This window comes from Moschus berezovskii, chromosome 5 (assembly GCF_049115385.1).
Source record: "Moschus berezovskii isolate FMDL1 chromosome 5, NW_MosBer_1.0, whole genome shotgun sequence".
NCBI lineage: Eukaryota > Metazoa > Chordata > Mammalia > Artiodactyla > Moschidae > Moschus > Moschus berezovskii.
The window spans coordinates 69,030,153-69,055,679 of NC_142464.1; the positions used below are offsets into that span (position 1 = coordinate 69,030,153).

Consider the following 25,527-nt stretch of genomic DNA (forward strand, 5'->3'; position numbering starts at 1 on the left):
ATTATCTGTCTCACCAGACCTATTTTTCTCCAAGCTCTGAATTAAATAATCTGATCATTAAATCTGTGAAAACCACAAGGGACGCGCCCATCTCATTAAAAAAGATGATCTTTTAAGCTACGATAATGAGAAAGAGCATCTATTTTTGGTTTTAAGGGCAGAAATACTTCCTGCTTGTTGCTCCGGAGGCAGCAACACTTCTAGTAAGCTTTAGCACAAAACAGATGCCTGGCACTCTTTACTGATCATGATGAAAACAGGAACCTTCAACTAGAAATGTTTCCTCTCAGAAGCTCTGCATACTCTCAATCTTGATTTGTCAACAAAGAACATGAGGTGTCTGAAACAGAAAAATATTAATTCTACCAAGTGAAGGTAAACAACATTTTTCTTAAAAAAAAAAAAAAAATGGATTCAGTAAACTCTTGGCTGGGAATCAGATCAGACTCCCCTATTTTCATTCAAACCGTACAGGATACAAAAACCTTTAAAGTTTGAATTGGCTTCCTCTTGGCTTAACAATGGTTCAATAAGGTCCATAGTAATTTTACAGTAATTCTTGACATACCTTAATATATTAACAACTTTTTTAAAAAAAGTTTAATGTTTAAAAACTGGGGAACTAAAAAAATTTAAGGAAAAATTTGAAAGAGAGGTCATATGTGGTCCTGATTCTGCTGTGGCGTTTACAAGGTCAATAACATAAGCCTTTGCACATTAAGCAATCTTCTGCATTTTGCAAGGGATATTCTGATATTTTATCCTAAGAATAAAGAAGGATATCATGGTCTGACATTCATCTATAAAATCTATAGATATGTTTCATGAAAACTCAGTATCCTACAGAATATACCTGTCTCTCTATGTGTGTATGTGTGTGTTTGTGTGTGTGTGCATACCCATGCACACATGCGTGCACATCTGACTCTCTGCAATCCCATGGACTGTAGCCCACCAGGCTCCTTTGTTCTTGGGATTCTCCAGGCAAGAATACTGGGGTGAGTTGCCATTTCCTCCTCCAGGGGATCTCCACAACACAGGGATTGAACCTGGGTCTCTAGCAGTGGCAGGTGGATTCTTTACCACTTGAGCCACCTGGAAGCCCATAAAATATACCTGGGACCACTGCATAAAATGCTACTGAGAAAAGAGTTTTTTGCCAGCTTGGACACGACTCAAGTCAAACTAGTAGGGAACTTAAGAAAGTGTGACCCAACTTGGATTATGGCTGTGGAAAACCCAAGGGGATGGAAGTCATTTCTTTGAAATACTGTAAACTGTATGCTGTTCTTGTGAACTGATCTGAGGTCTGACTTGGAATTATACCTAAGAAATAGCTGACCCCTTCTCCTATTATGTACTCAAATCAAGAAAGGATGACACTTACTTCAATTTTGACAGTGAGAGTAACAATCTTTGAATGAAACAAACATATAGTAAACAGAATCCATCCTAGAGTAACCAAATTAACTCTTTTTTAATGGACTGGACAACCATGTATCCAAACTTGAAAAGTTAATGATTAGGGATTTTCAGGATTGAGTGGTGGATTACAATTAAGTTCTTAACTACATTCCCTCCAGATTCCACTAAATAAGAGTCAGGGATAAACTCACAGGAGAATGGAGAGGGGAAAATTAATGGAAAAATTTTTTGGAAAATGGAAAGTAAATGAGCTAATGATGAGTGAATTTTCAAAGAGGGACAGACAAAACTAAATGTGTACTGGTAGAACTGACAGGAAGAAGCCAGCCAATGTGGGGCACAGACCCGTAGAAAAGTACTAGTCAAGGCACAGTTACGTCTAAAGTGGGGCCATGAATGGAGAAGGCAGCATGGAGGTAGCAGAGAAAACTGGAGAACTGCTTGTAGGACATTTTAAGGAGCAAACCTCCAGATCCATCCTGAGCCATGAAGCTTGCCAGCTCTCTCTCCTTCTACCTGAGAAGGTCGGGACTCAGGGCCATAAGAAAGAGTGACTGAGTGGAGGTACCATTCTGAAATAGAGATCTGAGCAAAAGCATACACTCCGAATGGAAATAACTCCATTTGCTGGATTTCTAACCAGCCCAAGAAAAGAGATCTACAGTTACCAAAACCAGGGAGAAAGGGGGCTTCTGACAACAGAAAATCATCCTATGGTAAGTAAGGTTCCAAGGTGATGTCAGAGAAGCCTGCCCACTTCTTCATGCAGAGAGCCTTCACATAAATAAAAATGGACAGCAAATGATCACTGGATGTGTGATGAAGAGTATAACATGACAGACAGGAACGTCAGGAGAAAAGAGGGTCAATTCTGGGAGCAGTAAAACACTTCATATCCATTATTAAAAAGATACTTGCACCCATAAAGAAAAAAAGAATAAGATGCTATAAAACAGAAATATTTTGACAATAAGAAAGAGTTACTAGAAATTAATATTATGATCACAGAAATTAAAAATCATAGAAGGGATAGAAGATAAGAGAGATAAGTGTTCCCCAAGAGTAGAACAACAACAACAACAAAATCAGAGAAGGATAGAGGTCAGGAATTTTTTTAAAAACAATAAGGAAGTTGGAGGGAAAATACAAAAGTTCCAGCGTGTCTGACAAGTTAAGTTTCAGAAAAGAGAATACAGAAAACAGTGGTAAGAAAATTACCATCCACTACCTCCTGCAAAAATGATCACCATGGATGAAAAAAGTTACCCACCAAGGCACATTATATGAAACACTAGGGGATTAAAAGTAAAAGACTCTACAAGCTACTCCCTACATAAAAAAAAAAAAGTCACATATAAAATAACCAGACTCAGAAAAGCATCCAACAATTCAAGAGCAAATCTGGAAGTGGAAGAAAATGAAGCAAGGACTCCAAAAGTCTCGAGGAAAATCATTTCCAACTTTAAATTCTGTATCAATCATATGTGAGGAGAGACTAAGTGATATCTTCAGGCATGCCAGATCTCAAAAAAATTACATCATATACACTGTTCTCTCTCAAGAAGCAAGAGGGCAATGTGCCTCCCCACAAAGAAAAAGGAAACCAGGAGAGATGCTATTCAGTAAACAGGTCACTCGGGAATTCCCAACATGGTAGTAAAGGAAAATTCCAGGTCAACAGCTGTGCATAAGGCCTCAAGAGCAAACAGTCCAGAAGGGAGCAGGCAAACAGAAGGCTCCCAGAACAATGTCACACACACACAAAAGAAGTGAGAGCCAAGCCGTTGCGTTTGACCTTATTTGAGAATTTGGGGACGAATAAGTAGCACATAAATAGAATGGAAAGTCAAAAAAAAAAAAAAAAACAGATTATTTTCAAACATGCTGTACAAAACAGAAAACAAAACTACACTGCATAACTCAGCTATGGAAAATATTTATGGAGATATAACTATCTCAGAGAGTGAGAAGCAGGTATTTAAGGGAAGGAGTATAAAAGAAAGCTAACTCCTTCTCTTCCTTAATAGAAACTCAATATTTAATGTTTAAAAATAAAAAAAATTAAAGAAATATCAATATAAAGATATTAGCTACGTGGAAGTAAATATCAGAAGAAATGCTAACTGAATTGAAAGCAGTTGCTTCTGAGAAACAGGAAATGATAGAGTGAATATGCAAGCAGGAACTTATAACCTATATACATGTACTAGTTGATCAAAAAGTTAGCTCAGGTTTTCCTAAATGATCTTACGGAAAACCCAAATGAACTTTTTGGCCAACCCAATATTACTGCACACAAAAAATACATTTTTAAAAGGGTATAAAGTTATGAATAAAATATATAAACCACCTATTCAAAGACAAATTGATGATGTGAAGTTTCACTTTATACTATAAAAAAAAACAGATAATCTTAAGTCTACTCCTAGTTAATTAAACTGTTAAAAAATTCAACTGAATGCATTTCACCTTAAACTAGTAAGGAGCACTCCATGAGAGATCAATTACACATAAATTGTCAACACGTGGTGAAAGGTCCCTGGATACCAGGGCACAAGGGGGGCTCCTCCATCTTTGTGATCATAGTCATTAACCACAATTGCAAGTGGATAAACATGTTGTCCATTCCTCATCTATCAGAGATCTGACTGTGCTTTCTTATAGTGAAGATTTGTCCTTCTAGAGGGAAGGATGGAGAATGTTCAACATCAGAACTCTTTTCCTATATTCAGGAAATTTCTCAACATTTGAGTATTGCAGAGACACACCTTTCAACATAGAGACGAAAATGGCTGGACCTTACTGGACTCCCTTGCAGCTAAGGCATGGGACCTAGTTTTGGCCAGCCCTGCATTAAGAGCTGAACCCAGAGGCAGGAGTAAATTACCATAGATGAGGGCAACAGCAACAACATCTAGTGCCGAGGCAGGTAAGGTGACAGATCTGGTAGCAAACGTCTGGCCCCAGTGGTGTGGTCAGTGTAAACTAGCATGATCCTGTGTTCAGGATCTGTGATAGAGTCCACTCTGTATTGAACTAATCATAGCATATGACCTTGGCTATGAATCTGGCTGTGTAGTGTCTAATTGCTCCATCCTGTTCCCAACTTCCAGCAGGTCTAGAATCTACCCACTATCTTCTCAACAATTTACTTTCCTGTGTAAACCCTTCAGCCAGTCTCTACTGCATCTATCTAAGAACCCTGCCTGATACACTACCCCAGAATACACAGGTGGAGACAGGTGACCATCTACTGAAGTTAAGAATGAAACATTTATGTTCCTTATGATACTAAAGCAGAATTAAGGACATTTTTCCACAGGGAAACTTGGGGGAAAGGTTAAGCTTTAAGTTACAAATAAAACTGTACTGCTGGAATGTTATGGGTTAAAAGTTTCAATGGGCTCATCTATTCTTTGTTTTCTCCCACTATAAAACACACTCCAAGTACAAAATCACAAGCTGACTTTACACTAAGCCATGAGAATGTAATCAGTTTGTGAATTGTCACTACTCACATTTGGCAAAAGACTTGTGCTCATGTTGTTGTGAGTGGGCAGAAGAGCAGTGGGTGAGGTAGAACAATTTTCTTTGTCTTTCTACTCAAACAGAGCTTTCTGAGAGATGAAGCCGTTTGAAAACCAGTGGTCAAGAACTGCACATGAATATGAAAATGCAAACCAAGGCATGCAAAGATTTATACTCAATGGTAGAAACATCAATATTGCTGAAAAGCTACATCCATCAGCTCAGCCTACTGCAGCATATTTAGTCCCAAGACGGAGAAAGCTGAGCCCTAGGCAATTTATCTGCATGTGTGTCAGGCTAACCACACAAATTTTGCAGATGAAGCTAGAAGTTAAGATAGATAGATTGGAACGAACTGTTGATGTGACCAAAAGGGCCTCATAAAAGAGTCAAATGCAATGATGACATTAATAGAAATGTGGATGCAAAGAAAGAAAGCCTCTTTTTGTGGTGGGCATTGTTTTTGGAAACTGAGGAAGTGCTTCAAGACAAAGTATAGCTACAGTTTTTGTTAATTGTACAGAACAAGATTATACCCACCCTGTAAAGAAAGCTTACAAAATAAATGCAAAATCTGATGTCTGCACATAACTTTCCTTTCTGTGGTGTTATTTCACAAAGACTTGCCAAGAGATCAATCCCTCAGTCACAGAAGTCAAGTTAAAAGGTCACCTTGGAAAAAAATTAACTGTATTTCAGTTGGTGATGTAAATGCTACCTCAAATTCTCTCAACTGCCAGAGCATCCTTACCATAAAATCTTCTCCTGTGCTGTCAGTTCCCATGAAATAGCTAATGGCCACTAAAACAAGAGTTTCATTCCACAGTTGTCCAAGTGAATTATATTGTGCTCACGCAGTGTTTTGAAAAACTGAGATAAATTTATTTTAGTCAATCCCAGATCAACCACCTCGCCATCCCCCCGCTCCCTGTTTTTCTTTGGGATTACAATGGACAGTGATGCCACACAGCAACATGTGTATGTATCAGAGTAAATATGCAATCTAATCACCACAGCTCTGTACAGAACAAAGCACAATCCTGCTCCTTCAGTTTCAGAAATCAAAAGAGAAAGGCAGTGGGATTCCAAGAAATCAGTCTCAAAAGCTTTTTCCACGACTACTTTTTTGAGAAATTTTGAAATAAAGATCAGTTTCTGATACACAATATAAAGGAGGCAAATTCATAGCTAACTACTGAATTTCAAAACGGTGAAACTCTGCTGTTTCCAAAACCCACCATGTCCAAAGCCTGAATTAATATTTAGGTATACAGAAGTGTTTCTTTGTTCTTCCCCTTCTCCAATGGCTTAAGGGATCATCCAGAAATTCACACTGAGGGGTTCTATTTCATCCTGCATCGGTTATGCTTTCAACCATCATAAGTAGCCACATTTTTTTTAAACTTTTACTGTAAAAATCTCTATATAGAGTTTCCCTGGTGGTACAGTGGATAGGAATCCACCTGCCAAGGCAGCGGATACAGGTTCGATCCCTGGCCTGGGAAGACCCCCACATGCTGTGCAGCAACTGAGCCCTGTGCCACTACTCCCGAGCCTGTGCCCTAGAGCCTGGAGACTGCAAGTAAGGAACCCAGGTAACTCAATTACTTAAGCTCTTCACCTGGAACCCATGATTCACAAATAAGAGGAGCTACCTCAGTGAGAAGCCCGTGCACTGCAATTAGAAAGTAGCCCCTGCTCACTTCAAGTAGAGAAAAGCCCATGCAGCAACCAAGGCCCAGCATAGCTAAAAATAAATATAATTTTTTTAAAAAAAGAATCTCTATATGATTACATAATCTCTCAAATACCTTCTTAATCTAAATTTTTTAACAAATATGGTGGTGGTAGTTGCTCAGTCATGTCCAACTCTTTGTGACCCCACAGACTGTATGTAGTCCGCCAGGCTCCTCTGGTCCATGGGATTCTCCAGGCAAGAATATTGTAATGGGTTGCTATGCCCTCCTCCAGAAGATCTTCCTGACCCAGGGATCGAACCCAGAACTCCTGCACTGCAGGCAGATTCTTTACCGTCTGGGCTACAGGGAAGTCCCAACAACAAATATGGCAAGATATAATTAAAATGGCATTGAATTATACAGAGTGAAGTAAGCCAGAAAGAAGAACATCAATACTGTATATTAACGCATATATATGGAATTTAGAAAAATGGTAACCTGAACCCTGTATAAGAGACTGCAAAAGAGACATAGGCATTTAGAACAGTCTTTGGGACTCTGTGGGAGAGGGTGAAGGTGGAATGATTGGGGAGAATGGAATTGTAGCATGTATATTATCATAAGTGACCAGTCCAGGTTCGACACATAAATTTTCCTCTGTTCATTTCTTTGCATTTGTGCTTTTTTAATAAAAATACTTTTAACTGTAAAGAAAAAAAAATTATAAAAAAAAATAAATAAAAAAATTTTGAGAAAGTCACACACAAAAAAAATAAAATAAAATAAAATAATTAAAAAAATAAAATAAAATAAAATAAAATGGCATTGAATAAATCAGTATCACACAGTGTAAACTGATAGCCAGTGACATTCTAAAGAAAGTATAAAATGGTGAAACACTGTTGTTCATTTGGAAAAATTGTAACTGAAAGCAAGTCAAATGAAAATCAATCCTCCAACATTTACTACTAACATAGCAGTCTATAGTAGATACGGACAAGGAATGAAGCACGTGACACACTTACTGCCAACAGGGAACTCAACGTACTGCAGAAACACGACACGGGGAACACTGGTGAACACTGGATCACAGGCCCCCAGAGATTTAAATGTGAAGGACAAGAGGTTGGATAGGTCAAAGGGACCCACTTTTGTCATATTATTAAGCCTATTATACACACTTTAAAAAATCTTAAGTGACATGTCTCAATCCACTCTTCTTATATCAAAGGATATGAGTCAACAATACTGTCAAAGTCAACTTCATGCAACTAAGAAACTTTACCATATCTTCTGTACTGTATTTTTCTGACCTCACTCATTAAATTGCTGTATTTACTTTTGACCAGTCTGAGTCTCCCACTAGAGTATGAGACAATACAGGTCAGAGGTTCACCCTACAGAACTTTTTTAATACTTAGCTCTTGACACTACTGAACACATAATAACCAATATATTAATGATGAATGGATGAATGAATGGTAGATACTACAAGAGTAGATATTTATTTGGGGATTTATCTGAATACAAAGATGGATTCTTGACAATAAAACAAAGTTCAGGAGGTTTCTACAAAGCTATATTTCATTAAGAAAACAGTCAAAATTAAGAATCGAAAAATACACAAAAGAGGCATTCACTGAAGCATTGTTTATCATAGGAAAAATGGCAATATTCTAAGTCTTCATCAATTGGGCAATGTGCTGTTTTATTATGGTCAAACATGGGGTAGATAATGGAACTATTAAAAATGACAAATATGAAAGACTGTATCAGAGGAAAATTAAGATATAACAATATTAAAATATAAAAGGTCAAAATAAGATGTATACTACAACTATAAAAATATATACATATATAAAAGAAAAGTGGAAAGAAATACACACAAAAACACTTGCTTAAGTACTTAGACTTGGAGCTTATAGGTGATTTTTCCACTCTAAACATTTTGTAATACTTAACATTTATATGATCGCCGAAGAATCGATGCTTTTGAACTGTGGTGTTGGAGAAGACTCTTGAGAGTCCCTTATACTGCAAGGAGATCCAACCAGTCCATTCTAAAGGAGATCAATCCTGGATGTTCATTGGAGGGACTGATGCTAAAGCTGAAACTCCAATACTTTGGCCACCTCATGCGACGAGTTGACTCACTGGAAAAGACTCTGATGCTGGGAAAGGTTGGGGGCGGGAGGAGAAGGGGACGACGGAGAATGAGATGGCTGGATGGCATCACCGACTCTGTGGACATGAGTTTGAGTGTACTCCGGGAGTTGGTGATGGACAGGGAGGCCTGGCGTGCTGTAATTCATGGGGTCGCGGAGAGTCGGACACGACTGAGCGACTGAACTGAACTGAACTGATTGTAAAACTATCTTGCCATTTATAAATTCTTGTAGCATTTTAACATTGTGTCCAATGGTAATTGTTACAATGTTTATTAACAGTGACTTATTTCATCAATCTAACTGCTATTGGAAGATACGCTACTATTTTATGTACTAAGAATAAAAACAAAAGTGCTGCCAATAATAGTTGTAGGTGGTCAGCAACTGCAAGATACATCAAATTTCAAGAATGTTAAGATGTGAAAGATCTATGTTTTAGAATCAATGAAAAAATGAAGAATAAAGCAACTGTAAAATAAAAATTAGGCAAGAAACTAACAAATCTATGAGGAAACTGATAGAAATCTCTTAACAAAGTAAATTATTTGAATCACAAATAAGTCTATATAGAGACTGGGATAATAAAAGGAACAAGGACATCATACAACAGGAGTCAAGTCATCATCATACCTCTGAGATCAAATATCTCTGGTCCAAATGGAAATGGATTATTGCTGCTCAGTCACCCAGTTGTGTCCAACTCTTTGCGATCCCATGGACTGCAGTACTCCAGGCTCCCTGTCCCTAACCATCTCCCAAAGCTTGTCCAAGTTCATGTCCACTCCATCGGTGATGCCATCCAGCCATCTCATCCTCTGACACCCTCTGCTTCTTCTGCCCTCAATCTTTCCCAGCATCAGAGACTTTTCCAATGAGTCAGCTGTTCACATCAGATGACAAAAATACTGGAGTTTCAGCTTCAGCATCAATCCTTCCCATGAGCATTCAGGGTTGATTTCCCTTGAGATTGGCTGGTTGGATCTTCTTGCTATCCAAGGGGCTTTCAGGAGTCTTCTCCAGCACCACAGTTCAAAGGTATTAATCCTTTGGCACTTCACCTTCTTTACCGTCCAGCTCTCAAAACTGTATATGACCACTGGAAAGACCATAGCCTTGACTTGAGTAAATGGATCGTTAAGAACTAATTAAGGTAGACCAACAGGCCTAGACAAGATTTTTTAGCTTGGAATGGGGGCTATGAAATGACTGGGTTTGAGTGGCATTCCCTTGAAAGTAATGCTGATTCTTTCTATTGGTTTATAATCACAGAGAGGGCCGCTGATTGAATTTTGGTAATCTCAAATTTACGCATGACGGAGTAAGATGGAGAGAGGCAGTAAGTTCACATCAGAGACTGAAATGTCATGGTTCACAAAAGCAGAATTAAAACTTGCAACTTTTCACCTACTAGCCCTCTTAAGTTTTCCTCCCTAGATTCACCCATCTAATAAATAATTGGCTTTTTTATTTAAAATAATGAAAACTAATCTCATCTGAACTTCTGTCAGTTTGGCATGAAGAAAAGATAAGGAACTTTACAGTTGGAAACCAAATCATGGGACAGTACTTAAACTATCCCTAAGACAGTAACCACAACGATGCAACAAATTTTAAGAACAAACGTACAACAAGCAGTGAAAGAAAAATATCACCCAAGAAGAAAAAAAAAAGTCAAGTTCATTATTTTAAAAGCAATAATTATTTAAACCCTTCATACACCTATATATATAAGGTAAAGAGGTCTTATTCACTGCCAAAATGACAAAAACAAAATACAGAAGTCTAATATTAAACTAATATAAATATCAATTTGGTTAGTAGTGTAAGAATGAATAAAAGTCATAAAAGGCAACCTCAGAAAAATCAACAAAGCCAAAAGTTGGCTCTTTAACAGTCCAACAGAACTGACAAACCTTTAGATTAAAAAACAATAGAGAAGATTCAAATAAAATCAGAAATGAAAAAGAAATTGCTACCAATTCTAAAGAAATTATAAAAGAATTTAAAGAATTATAAAAATACTATGAAAAATTGTATGGCAACAAATTGGATAATCTAGATATCACAAAATAGGTATCTTTCTAATTATACCTACCAAGATGGAACTGATGAAAGTGGAAGAGAATAGTGAAAAAGCTGGCTTGAAGCTCAACATTCAGAAAACTAAGATTATGGCATCTGGTCCCATCACTTCATGGGAAATAGATGGGGAAACAGTGGAAACAGTGTCAGACTTTATTTTTTGGGGCTCCAAAATCACTGTGGATGCTGACTGCAGCCATGAAATTAAAAGACGCTTACTCCTTGGAAGGAAAGTTATGACTAACCTAGATAGCATATTAAAAAGCAAAGACATTACTTTGCCAACAAAGGTCCAACTAGTCAAGGCTATGGTTTTTCCCGTGGTCATGTATGGATGTGAGAGTTGGATTGTGAAGAAAGCTGATCGCCGAAGAATTGATGCTTTTAAACTGTGGTGTTGGAGAAGACTCTTGAGAGTCCCTTGGACTGCAAGGTGATCCAACCAGTCCATTCTAAAGGAGATCAGTCGTGGGGGATCATTGGAAGGACTGATGCTAAAGCTGAAACTCCAATACTTTGGCCACCTCATGCGAAGAGTTGACTCATTGGAAAAGACTCTGATGCTGGGAGGGATTGGGGGCAGGAGAAGAAGGGGACGACAGAGAATGAGATGGCTGGATGGCATCACTGACTCAATGGACATGAGTTTGAGTGAACTCCGGGAGTTGGTGATGGACAGGGAGGCCTGGCGTGCTGCGATTCATGCGGTCGCAAAGAGTCGGACACGACTGAGCGACTGAACTGAACTGAAGATGGAATTATGAAGAAAGAAAATCAGACATATAACAAGATTGGTCAGTAATCTAAGAAAGAAAAGCCTAGGACCAATGGCTTCACTGGTAAATTCCATCAAACATTCACAGAAGAATTAACATCAATCCTTCCCAAGTCCTCCTAAAAAAATAAATAAATAAAGACACTTTCAAACTCATTCTATGAAACCTGTATTATACTGACACCAAAGACAGTGTTCTTTTTTAAAAAATCCTATCCATTACTCTTGATGAATATTGATGGAAAATTCCTCCCCCCCCCAAAAAAAAACACCGGTAAACAACTCAACAGAATATTAGAAGTGAGATTTACTGCTGGAATGCAAAGATGGTTCAACATATGAAAATCAATCAGTGTAATACACCACATTGAAAGGAAAAATAAATCACATGATCATCTCAATTGAAGCAGAAAATAAATCTGAGAAAATTCAACACTATTTCATGATAAAAAACACTCAACAAATTAGGAACAGAAGAAAACTACTTCAACAAAATAAGTGCCTTATATGAAAAGATCACAACTAACAATATACCCAACAGTGAAAAGCTGAAGGCTTTTCCATTAAGATCAAGAACAAGGCAAGAATGCCCACTCTTACCACTTTTTTTCTTGCCACTTCTGTTCAACATAATTCTGGAAGTCCTAGCCAGAGCAATTGAGAAAAAAGTGGCAGGGGGGTGGGGGTGGGGAAAGCATACAAATTGGAAAGGAAGAAGTAAAATTATCTCTGTTCACAGATGACATTAAAACCCATCACAGACGTAAAAAACACTAACAACTTCAGGAAAAAATATGGTAGAATAAACAAATTCAACAAAGTTATAGAACATAAACCAACACACAAAAATCAGTTACATTTCTATACACTATTGACAAACAATCCAAAATGAACATTAAAGACAATTTTATTTATAATAGAATCAAAAAAGAACAAAATATTTAGGAATAAACTTAACCAAAGAGGCAAAAGGCCTTATACACTTAAAACTACAAAAAAAGTCTGAAAGAAATTCAAGTCAAATAAATGAAAAGATATCCCCTATTCCTAGATCAGAAAACTTAATATTTTATGTCAATACTACCCAAAGTGATATACAGATTCAATGGAAATCCTTATCAAAACCTCAAAGATATTTCTTTCCAGAAATTGTGAAATTTGTACCTATTCTCTTTTTTAATATATTTCAAAGGTGAACTGCTCCAAATTACCAACAAACAATAATAATTAAATAATCAACCTATAAAGTAACATATTGAGCACTGCAAATTTGAAGCCACCATTCAGCTACACAGAAGATCCAACATTTAAAATACACTGGCATCATCACTAATATTCAGGCTGATAACGGACCAAATTCACAACTTTTTGCATGAGACAATCACAGGGGATATTTGGAAAGCCTATTTGCCATTGCATGTAAAAAGCACACCAACAGAATAGAATAGTATCAGATAATGGGTGGAATGGCTTTTTCCAACAAGATCAATGCCTGGATCTCCACAGAAGAGCTAGAGTCACAAACTATGGTGGTGTTGAGAAAGGTAATCACCATCATCAGACACAGAGAGGTTCAATTTGTTTAAAAATTGCACTGTGTATTTTTAAGAGTTATAGATGCACAGAATTCCTGATTGACAAGGACCTTTAAAATCATATTGCATGTGAAAATCATTTTAAGGATAAGCAAATGACGAACCCTGGAAGGAATGCTTATATAATGCAAAGTCACACAACTAGCAGTTAGCAAAACCAGGACTAGAACTTCGATTTCCTGTGTTTCTCCATCTTTCCTAATGAAACTCTTTAAGGTTGGCAGTACCACTTTAGTTTGCTGGCAGAAAAAGTCTCCACACAAAATGATTTACTTGATCAGTTTTCAAAATGATCACCACAGTAAGTTAGTTAATTGGCTATTCCCCAATACAAAATACAAAGGTTAAAAATTTTTTTCTCTTGGGATGTGAACTTTTAGGATCTCTTAGCAGCTTTCAAATACATTATACAGTACTGTTAAGTACAGTCACATGCTGCAGATTACATTCCCATGACTTATTTATCTTATAACTGAAAGTCTGTACCTTTTAATTACTTCTCCCTACCCCTAAACCCCTCACCTCAGACAATCACTAATCTGTTCTCTGTTTCTCTAAGTTCAGGATGTTTCTAGATTCTACATATAAGTGAGATCATACAGAATGTGTCTTTCCCTGTATGACTTATTTCACTTAGCATAATGCCTTCCAGGTCCATCCATTCTATTACAAGTAGCAAGATTTTCTTTTTTCTTGATGTCTAAAAAAATAGTCGACAGGATATACATGTCACAGCTTCTTTACCCATCCATTCAGCTGTTGATGGACACTTGCATGTCTTAACTATTGTCAACAATGCTGCAATGAACATGTGGGTGCAAATATCTCTCCCACACAGTGACTGCATTTCCTCCAGACATATACTCGGCAAATGGAATTGCTGCATCTTATGTTGGCTCCATTTAAAATTTTCTGAAGACCTCCATACTGTTTTCCATAGTGGCTAAATGATTTTACAATCCCATCAGCAGTGCACAAGAGCCCCTGTTCTCCACATCCTCACCTACACTTTTATCTCTTGGATTTTTCTTAACAATTTGCTTATTTCATTTTTGGTTGTGCTGCATTTTCATTCTGCATGCAGGCTTTCTGTATTGAAGTGAGTGGGGGCTTCTTTTCATCTTGGTACATGGGTTTCTTATTGCGGTGGCTTCTCTTTTTATGAAGCACAGATTCTAAGGCGCATGGGCTTCAGTAGTTGTAGCACACAAGCTCAGTAGTTGCAGCACAGGGCTCGAGGGTGTGCGGGCTTCAGCAGTTGTGGGAGGCGGGCTCAACAGTTGTTGCTCACGGGCCCGAGAGCATGCAGGGTTCAGTAGTGTTGGCACACAGGCTCTGAAGTTGCAGCTCACCGGCTCCAGAGCACAGGCTCTGTAGTTGTGATGCACAGGTTTACTTGCTCCGAGCCATGTGGGAACTTCCCCCACCAGGGATTAAACCCATGTCCCCTACATTGGCAGGTGGATTCTTATCTACTGTACCACCAGCGAAGTCACTATCTCTTGTATTTTTAATGACAGCCATTCTAACAGGTATGAAGTGATCACAAAACATTTTCTTTAAGATTCTTGACCACATGAGCATATGCCCAATATGATTAAACCAACTCACCCCTGCCTTAGGAAAGGAACCTCCTAGGATTATATGGAAGCCTTTGTATTGACTCTGGACTTCTTGACAGCTGTGGTGGTTGTCATCCTGTGTGTGCTCAGTCACTCAGTCATGTCTGACACTTTGTAACCCCGTGGACTGTAGCCCACCAGACACCTCTGTCCATTGGATTTTCCAGGCAAGAATACTGGAGTGGGCTGCCATTTCCTTCTCCAACATTGTCATCCCATTCCTGGCGAAAGCAGTTAGGATCTGCCCTGTGAGAGGTGGACTTCCCAATGTCAATTATCCTGGGAAGAGGCAGAGCTAAGAAATTAATATGAGAAAGGAAAGACCTGGCAGGAGGAAGAAGGAAACCCTCACTCTTCCAGAGCCTTAATCTATTGGATGCCTGGTCTCTGCAACCAAATATGCTGACAGTCACTTCTGGAAGGGGTGATGGGGTCGGTGTCTAAGCCAGAGAGGCAGCCTCGTGAGGGCTGGTCTCATTCTGCCACATCTAGTAGCCAATTTTATGGGATTCTCACGTTTTTGGCACATGCCAAAAATCATAAACTCAACTTTTATCTACTATAGGGAATTAAGGACATGTTTCCAAGCTGGAGGTGCAGTGTAAAATGGGAAACCAGAGTCCCTCATTTGCAACCCCGTGGAAAGGAGTCCATGCGGTTGCAAGGAGTAGGACACAACTGAGCTTGACTAGCATGAAAGATAACCCTGGAGGGAAAAAGAAACTATGGGACTTGAAGGTAAATGCATCATTATCTCATAAAATATGGAAGAGACTGATCCTAATAAGCATGATTTTAATTCTATCCAACCCTCATACTGTAATTATTGTCAAGCACTTCCTGAATACCTAAAAAGCTTTTACATACATCTGTGTGACAAAATACTAGTTCATGTCTTCAAATCTATGTATATGAACTATAAAACCAATTTAATCCTATTTATTAGGAGAAAAATCCCAATATATATTCTATTAGTGTGCTCTAAGTCCCTATGTGAATGCCTCATTTGATTTTCCACAAAAGACACACCTCAACAGACTTAAGAAAAAAACTTGAATTCAACAATTTCCCCTCCACTCATTTATTTAAACCTCTGACAAAACCTCTGTTCTAAGAAATTACTTCTACTATCTACTTAGAAAATAAATGAAAATGCATCTAAATTAAATTACCACTGCTGTGGGAACACTGAAACTCTAAATAAAAACTAGTGATCATGACAAAATTTTCTCAAAAGATGCTAGATTACTCAACACCATTCATCTTCAGGACAACCTTTAAATGCCCTTTTTCATATGGCTATGCCAGCCACTGGTGCTTCCTTGGTAGCTCAGCTGGTAAAAAATCCACCTGCAATGCAGGAGACCACAGTTTGACTCCTCTGTTGGGAAGATCCCCTGGAGAAGGGATAGGCTACACACTCCAGTATTCTTGCACTTCCCTGGTCAGTAAAGAATCCACCTGGAATGTGGGAGACCTCGGCTTGATCCCTCAGTTGGGAAGATCCCCTGGATGAGGGAACACCTACCCACTCCAGTATTCTGGCCTGGAGAATCCCCATGGACAGAGGAGCCTAGCGGGCTGCAGTCCATAGGGTCACAAACAGCGAGACACAACTTGACTGAGTGACTAAGCACATGCCAAACATCAGTTGTAATTAAAGTTCTTTGTTGAAACTGGCTTATACCTCTCTACATCTGAATCTTCTCGGGTACTGCTTATTTTCTCTTCTTTCTACTTATGAGAGATCAGACAGTAGTCTAATACATAATTTTATGAGTACTACATCCACATTAATTCATCAAAGCAGTCTGAACACTGTAAAGATTTTTTTTTTTAAGATACAGAATGCCACCAAATCCCCTTATCAGTAGAGTGGCCATTTAATTTATCATCCAAACCAGAACACTTGATATTGAAAGGGGGCATCATCAAAAACAATACCAGGCAGTGGGGACAGTCAGGACTGCCCCAGCAAACTGACACCTATGGGCCACCCTACTTATTAAAGAGCCACCACTGCACTTAAAAGCTGAAAGTCTCAAACAGGCGAAATAAAGTTCATGATGGGAAAGGGGAAAAGAGTGGGTTCACATGTGAACAGAAAGTCTGAAGAGTCCAGTTAGAAGGTGAAAAGAAAGCTTAAGTCTCTCTCAAGCATCCACACCCAACGGTATTTCCAGGTTCCCTAAACACAACTCCTCCCCTCCTTGGATATTAATACAGTTTGTACATATGAATCAAGTCTGTCTTACGGCATGTGCTCTCCTTGCTTATTTATTGGTTTATTTCACTGCCATTGTCCCACTCCTCCTTGATATCACCTTATCTTAACCCTCCTACCCACCAAGCACACGAGTTTCTTTCCCCTCTCTTCCTTACTTTATGTCCCATCACTGAACCAATAAATCAGAGTTACTGGGAACTTAGCACAGGCACTGTGCTAAGTCCTCTAACATAAAAAGGGGGTTCCAAAGGTGAATCAGATTCAGTCCTTGCCAGCTTATTGCTCAATTTTTTGTTCACCACACTGTTTAAAACTCAGTATAGTTTTCACACTCCAGCCTCCATTTCTGCATGCCCTAAGAAGCCCAACCAAGCAGTACAGATGCCAAGCTTCCTAGTGAAGCCACCTCTTTGTTTATTTGTGGATAATTTTCTTTTCATCAGTATACTGATGAAAAGAAGAATAAACTCTACAACTTTGGTTAAGGCATCAAAATTTCCACATCTTAAAAACTTTATAAAAGCTATTCTGCTCTCCCACCCAAGACACTGAGGTTTTGGGGGGCAACAAACACGCTTTCTTGCATTCCTAGTTCCTCCTTGAAGCTGGTGAAGGATTATGACTTGCCCACAACTGAATTTCCAGCACCTTGCAGAGTGTGTCCAGCACCAAACAGATACTCAGTCAACACGTACTGAATAAATGAATGAATCAGGGGCTCATGATTCATCAACTGTTTTATATTCCAATCCTCAAGATCTTTGCTCCATTGATCATTTCCTCTGAAAAGTCAGTACCGTCTCCCTATCCCACCAACTCCCACTCCCTGCCATAGTAACAGCTTTCAGTTCAGTTGCTCAGTCGTCTCCGACTCTTTGCGACCCCATGAAGTGCAGCACGCCAGGCTTCCCTGTCCATCACCAACTCCCAGAGCTTGCTCAAACTCGTGTCCATTGAGTCGGTGTTGCTGTCCAACCACCTCATCCTCTGTCGTCCCCTTCTCCTCCTGCCCTCAATATTTCCCAGCATCAGGGTCTTTTCTAAGGAGTCAGCTAAAAACCCAAGATCAAATCCCAGTCACTTAATAGCAATGTAACCCTGAGCAAGTTTTCTCATCATTTTATAAGCCTTATTTTCCTTATCTATAAAATAGAGACAGCACTATCACATTTGCAAGGTTTCTGTGATATTTGTGAGATCTGAATACACTGTATGTAAAGGGCCAGGCAGGAACCCAATAAATGTGTGTCAGATGAAAGAATAAATTGCCATTCTGTTCTCTGGCTCCAGATCAAAATATAACCATCAAAATGTAATTTGCCAAAGCTGGTCTTCATTTAACCACAGATATGCATTTGGAGTCGTAACACACAACTGGAGTCTGTCCACTGTGGAACATCAAAGGGAGAGTTTAACATCTGCTTTTAAATGCAGGAAAACAACAATTAGTTCACAAGTAAAAGGGAAAGGGATAAGACGGGGTTTTATTTTCCCTGCCAGGGTATCCATGTATTAAGGGACTACCAGCTTACAGCAGACTGAAGCCTTTTTGCAAGGTCACATAGTTGGGGGAGGTAACCCTGACAGTGCTTTTTAAATTCAGTATTTATTGACAGCTCCTGCTTTCATGATCAAGAATGTACAGGCCAAGTCTGCCCTTCCTTCGAAGTGCAAAACTAAGCAGTCAAAAAGTGCAAGAATCAGACTGAGACTAAGAGTATTTTTATCCAGTTTGCTTGCTCTTCTAGCAATCTAAGATATTAAACCTCAAGAAGGAGTAACATCACGAATCTCTGTGCAAGTTGAAATTTATGAAATGCATGCCTGTGATGGCCAGGACACATTTGTTTCTGCTGTAGAGCCAGGCTCTGAGACCCACTCTCCTACGTCTCCTTCCCGTCTGGCTGAGCAGCAGCCAGGGGAATAAGCGGCTCCCTGTGCTCTCACACACCTGGACCTGTCATGAGAGCTATTTACAGGCCCTCACCTTCCTCTTTTCCAGTAACAGAGGCAGAGAAGCTATGAACCTTCCCCAGGGTTTGCCTTCCTCCCTCACTGCTCACTTGTGCTACTCACTTGGAAGATGAAAGAAACCCCAGAGTTTTTCAAAGCCCAGTGGCAATGTTGAGCTCAAATAACATTTTCCATTTTCTTTGGAAAATGTTTTCTTTCCTACTCTCCTCCAGCATACAGAACATGAAGCACCGTCTAAACTACCTCCTTGGATCACATAGAAGTAAACACAAGAGTTAAAAGAGAAGGTGAACTCTGGCTTAAAAACAGCCAAGTTTCATCGTGGGATAAACATGAGCTATAATACTGAACCATCACATTCTATCTTACAAGTTCACAATTCTGGCCTTTAACGAATATATGAGCAAAAGTGGCTCCCATCTGAACATAGGTATTTTTCCCCCAAATTCCCAATGAACCAGGTACACAAACCTACTTTCATAACCTGTTTTCTTATCCATTCTCATGTTATAGATGTTTTCTTGTCATAAATCACAGAGTTCATAAGCCAAGAAACTAGGGTGCCTGACTCCAAGGATCTCCCATAATCTGCCCTGAACCAGAAAAGTACTTCTGTTTGTTGTCTAATCTGAGTCCAGACACTCCCCAGCTATGTGACATTAGACAAGTCACTCAACGGTAGTGACCATCAACACAAGGGCTCCACATATTTTTAGAAACTGAGGTCCTCACCTACATGAATGATAGGGTAGTACTGTTTTATGGACTCAAAAATATTATTTAAGACAGTTTCATACCTACCATAGCAAAGGAGCAGCAAGACAGCTTTACATCTCCAAAAGGCACTAGAAGTGTGATTCAGTCTCAGCTTCCAAACTTAGTCTAGTTTTGGACAGCAAGTCATCAATTAGCTTTTAGATAAAATAGCAATCAGGAATTTCCTAAACTTTCGAGATCAATCTAGATATCAAACTATTAAATAAGTAGGTAAATAAATAAATATCACACTAAAATCCAATGACCCCCCTCTTTTAAGTTACACTTGATGTAACTGCAACAGAAGCTTTACATATATGATTTTAAAATACTGAATTTTAGGAGACAAAATATCTTAGAGATTATTTACTTTACCAATGCAAAATTTCCTGAGCAAAGAGTTATGATAAACATACAAAAAACGTGAATGAGACTGGATCCCAGTGCTCAAGACCTTGTGTGTGTGTGTGTGTGTGTGTGTGTGTGTGTGTGCGTGCATCCTCATGTGCATACACACACTCTCAGTGTTCAGTGGTGTCTGACTCTTTGCGACCCCAAGGACTGTAGCCTGCCAGGCTCTTCTGACCATGGAATTTTCCAGGCAAGAATAATAGAGTGGGTTGCCATTTCTTCCTCCAGGGGATCTTCCCAACCCAGGGATCGAACCTGCATCTCCTGCTTGGTAGGCAGATTGTTTACCCCTGTGCCACCTGGGAAGTCCCCTTCAAGACTACAGTTTATTAAACATTATATAACTGTGGAAAATTCTGAAAGAGATGGGAATACCAGACCACCTGACCTGCCTCTGGAGAAACCTGTATGCAGGTCAGGAAGCAACAGTCAGAACTGGACATGGAACAACAGATTGGTTCCAAATAGGAAAAGGAGTACGTCAAGGTTGTATATTGTCACCCTGCTTATTTAACTTATATGCAGAGTACATCATGAGGAATGCTGGGCTGGAAGAAGCACAAGCTGGAATCAAGATTGCCGGGAGAAATATCAATAACCTTAGATATGCAGATGACACCACCCTTATGGCAGAGAGTGAAGAGGAACTAAAAAGCTTCTTGATGAAAGTGAAAGAGGAGAGTGAAAAGGTTGGCTTGAAGCTCAACATTCAGAAAACTAAGATCATGGCATCTGGTCCCATCACTTCATGGGAAATAGATGGGGAAACAGTGGAAACAGTGTCAGACTTTATTTTTGGGGGCTCCAAAATCACTGCGGATGCTGATTGCAGCCATGAAATTAAAAGATGCTTACTCCTTGGAAGGAAAGTTATGACCAACCTAGATAGCATATTAAAAAGCAGAGACATCACTTGCCAACAAAGGTCTGTCTAGTCAAGGCTATGGTTTTTCCCGTGGTCAGGTATGGATGTGAGAGTTGGATTGTGAAGAAAGCTGATTGCCGAAGAATTGATGCTTTTGAACTGTGGTGCTGGAGAAGACTCTTGAGAGTCCCTTGGACTGCAAGGAGATCCAACCAGTCCATTCTAAAGGAGATCAATCCTGGGTGTTCATTGGAAGGACTGATGCTAAAGCTGAAACTGCAATACTTTGGCCACCTCATGCGACGAGTTGACTCACTGGAAAAGACTCTGATGCCGGGAGGGATTGGGGGCGGGAGGAGAAGGGGACGACAGAGAATGAGATGGCTGGATGGCATCACCGACTCGATGGACATGAGTTTGAGTGAACTCCGGGAGGTGGTGATAGACAGGGAGGCCTGGCGTGCTGTGATTCATGGGGTCGCAAAGAGTCGGACACGACTGAGCAACTGAACTGAACTGAAGTAACTATACCCAAGTTAAAAGCTATAAAAGATAAAATCAGAACATATTATCAGAGAGATTCCAGTAGGGTATTAAGGGAGTTTTGACACAGAAAAGATTACTTCTAAGCACAGCATGGTGGTTAAGAGCATAAACATGAGAGCCATAGAGAACTGGGCTTAAGTCTTGACCACTCCACTCCCCAGCTATGTGACACTGTAAGTGAACTGAAAGTCACTCAGTCATGTCCAACTCTTTGCAATCCCACGGATTATACAGTCCATGGAATTCTCCAGGCCAGAATACTGGAGTGGGTAACCTTTCCCTTCTCCAGGGGATCTTCCCAACCCAGGGATCGAACCCAGGTCTCCCACATTGCAGGCAGATTCTTTACCAGCTGAGCCACAAGGGAAGCTAACTTGTCTAATGTGACATTAGACAAGTTATTTAACCTCACGGAGCTTCAGTTTCAAAATCCTTATAATGGGGCAGTAACATACCTCTCAGAACTGATATAAGAGTAAATAAGATAAAGTATGTAAAATTCTTAATACGGTTCCCAGCACACTCCCAGGGTTAAGTGCTAGCAGTGGCTTTCAGTCCCAAACCTATTATTTCTTCTCTTACCAATGCCCCTTAACTGCTCTGGTCCAAGGTCCTGCTAGATCCTACTAACCACTTCTCCTTTAAAAATGACAAAATGGACTTTGAGAAAATAGGGAACATGCCCAAGGCCATATAAATCCCTGATTCCTTGGGAAATGACTGCCCTTCCTCCACAGGCTCGTGATAATTGTGCATCTATCTTCTCTACCAGCTCTCCAGAGTTGGATGGGTACTGCATGGGCTTTGAAGTTAGATGGATTACAGTTAGAATCCTAACTCAAACATTTTTCAGCTGTGTGAATGTTGGCAAGTTCCTTTCCCCTGATTTTCAATAATCACTACCCCAAGAATTACTGTGACAATCCAGTGACTCAATACTTTGATTTCCATAGTCATTCAGACAGTGGAACCAGTCTAAGGGCAGAATATCAGAATTTTTAGTATATTTAATTGTACCATGTGAACTAAGAACTCTCCTACAAGGAGAAATTACAACTACTTTAAATGCATTGTTGTTTTGTTGGTGATGTTTAGTTGACAATTCTTTGCAACCCCATGGACTACAGCCCACTAGACTCCTTTGTCCACGGGGTTCTTCAGGCAAGAACACTGGAGTATGTTGCCGTTTCCTTCTCCAGAGCATCTTCCCAACCCAGGGATCAAATTCACATCTCCAGAATTGGGAGGCAGATTCTTTACCACTGAGCCATGAAGGAAACCCCATATTATATGCATGCTGCTGCTGCTGCTGCTGCTAAGTCACCTCAGTCGTGTCCGACTCTGTGTGACCCCATAGATGGATGCCCACCAGGCTCCCCCATCCCTGGGATTTTCCAGGCAAGAGTACTGGAGTGGCTTGCCATTGCCTTCTCCGTGAAATGTTGCTAGAATTACCAAAACGTGACAGAGACATGAAGTGAACAAATACTGTTGGAAAAAGGTCACCAGAAGACTTGCTTAATACAGGGTTGCCACATACCTTCCATTTGCAAAAAACAAAATTTGTGAAAACTCTGCCAAGTGCAATATATGAAAGCACAATAAAACAGGGTACGCCTGTATGCCATTTTATGTAAGGGACTCGGGCATCCTCCAATTTTGTGATCCATAGTAGGAGATCTTGGAGCAAACCTAACACAGATAACAGAGGAACAACTGTATGTATGTGTTCCAATCAGCCTGGAAGCCCAGAGTGTGGAGTGAAATGAAGCTAGAAAGAGAAAGGAAAAAGAGATCAAGATAGAATTTTATTTCCCTTGTATTGTTTGAATGTTTTACTACAATTAGCATGCATGCCTCTTCATAAGTGTAAAAAAGAATGAGGAGGACTTTCCTGGTGGTCCAGTAGCCAAGACTCCATGCTCCCCAATGCAGAGGGCTCAGGTTTGATCCCAGGTCAGGGAACTAGATCCCACATGCTGCAACTAAGATTCTGCATGCCGAAAATAAGACCCGGCACAGCCAGGTAAATAAATAAATATTTTTACAAAAATCTATAAAAAATGATGAAACAAAATCTTTAATCCAGTTGATATACTTGATTTTAGCATGATGTAGGGACTAACTCCCCCTTCCAAGTCATCCTTTTCTATGTGCTTGAGCCTGTTTGAATTCTTTAGTTCATTATCATATCATTGTCACTTGCTGTGGTTTTACAGGACACTTCAACATCCTTTACAATACTTTAAAACCATTTTAATCCATTTGGAATTTTCTTTCATGAAATAATTTCCTATTTAGTCTTGAGTCTGATCTATCCATAGTATGAACTTGCATTTCAGTGACTCTGGGCTGTTTAGCTACTCAAGAATTAATATCTTCATTTTTAAAATGTTATTTATTTTTATTTTTGGCTGCACTAAGTCTTCACTGCTTTGCTCAGGCTTTCTCTAGTTGCAGCGAGCAGGGGCTAATCTCTAGTTGCAATGAGCTGCTTTCTTATTGAAGTGGCTTCTCTTGTTGCAGGGGCTTCCCTTGTGGCTCAGCTGGTAAAGAATCCACCTGCAATTTGGGAGACCTGGGTTTGATCCCTGGGTTGGGAAGATCCCCCTGAGAAGGAAAAGGTTACCCATTCCAGTATTCTGGCCTGGAGAATTCCATGGTCTGTATAGTCAATGGGGTCGCAAAGAGTCACGCATGACAGAGAGACTTTCACTGTCTCTTGCTTTGGAGCATGTGCTCTTAGGGTGTGTGGGCTCAGTAGTTCAGGCACACAGGATTAGCTGCTCCAAGGCATGTGGGATCTTCCTGGACCAGGGATCAAGCCCATGTCCCCTGCAATGGCAGGTGGATTCTTAACCACTGGACCACCAGGGCAGTCCCAGAATATTATTAAACACATGATACTGAGTTAGTATCTCATCTGTGGTAGAGTGACTTGCAGTGTTCTGGTCATTTGAGTTAATCTGATGCTAAGATGGACACAGTACCTGAGGCAGAGTTCCCAAATATTACGTGTGTGTGTGCGTGCATGCTCATACATGTATAGATATATATACACATTTTTTTTAAATCACTGTTCTAAATTGATCAATTAAAAGCTTGTTATTTACTAACTTTTTTTTTCCCATTTGCTAATTTAACTTAACAAGTAGTAGCAGATACCAAAAGTTTAGGAAAAAATAAAAGAAAAAAACTTAAAGATGAAAAAATTCTACTCATGATTTATTTTGGAAGAGATGGATCAATGAATATCATTACTGAATGTTAGTGGTCAAACACCTCATTTAAGAATATCCAGCTCATTGGTCTTCACATAGTACACACTGAATAAATGTAATCTGAATCTGAATTTGAAACTCAAATTAAGTTCTTTGAAAGCAAGAGCATATCTCATTCATCTTTGAACAATGAGCTCTGAACACGGTGCCCAGCATACAGTAGTTGTGCAAAAAAATTGGTTTAATAAATGAACCTAAAACTGAGAAGGCATACAAAGATCTGTAATACATTTTGCATCTCCTACTGATGTGAATTTCAATCTGTTCCAAGAAATTATATCCCAAAGTCTATGAAATGTTCCTTCTGTACCCATCACCTCATCTGAGATATTTAGAGCTTCTTGGGAGGGAGAAATAACATAGGTAGAATCCTTCCTTAGGCACAGAAATATTGATGAAGACAGCTAAGCAGGAGGAACATGTCACCCACGCTCCTGTAATAAAACAAAGGGACCAAAGAAGACGCAAAGTTTTATACACAGTGCCTGTCAAACAGTGACATTTACCATTTTGAACACGTATTTAGTCCCACAAGCCTCCTGTTCACAACATGTCTGGTTACAGTAAACACTCTAGAGATTGTAGAAGGTGAA

At 39.5% G+C, this 25,527-nt stretch overlaps 1 protein-coding gene and 1 pseudogene across 18 annotated transcripts in view; one reads left to right on the top strand and one right to left on the bottom strand.

The window, feature by feature from the left end:
- The window catches only part of APBB2 (amyloid beta precursor protein binding family B member 2), a 388,982-nt gene that overhangs the window by 239,842 nt on the left and 123,613 nt on the right, over nucleotides 1-25,527 (bottom strand). The window contains exon 1 of one of the 18 annotated variants that reach the window (XM_055435277.2): nucleotides 19,877-20,053. The exons of the other annotated variants lie outside the window; for them this stretch is intronic. The gene's annotated coding sequence lies outside the window, so the exon portion shown is untranslated. Of the gene's footprint in view, nucleotides 1-19,876; nucleotides 20,054-25,527 lie in introns of those variants that run through there. 18 annotated transcript variants of the gene reach the window in all.
- The window catches only part of LOC148777849 (uncharacterized), a 169,771-nt pseudogene that overhangs the window by 20,697 nt on the left and 123,547 nt on the right, over nucleotides 1-25,527 (top strand).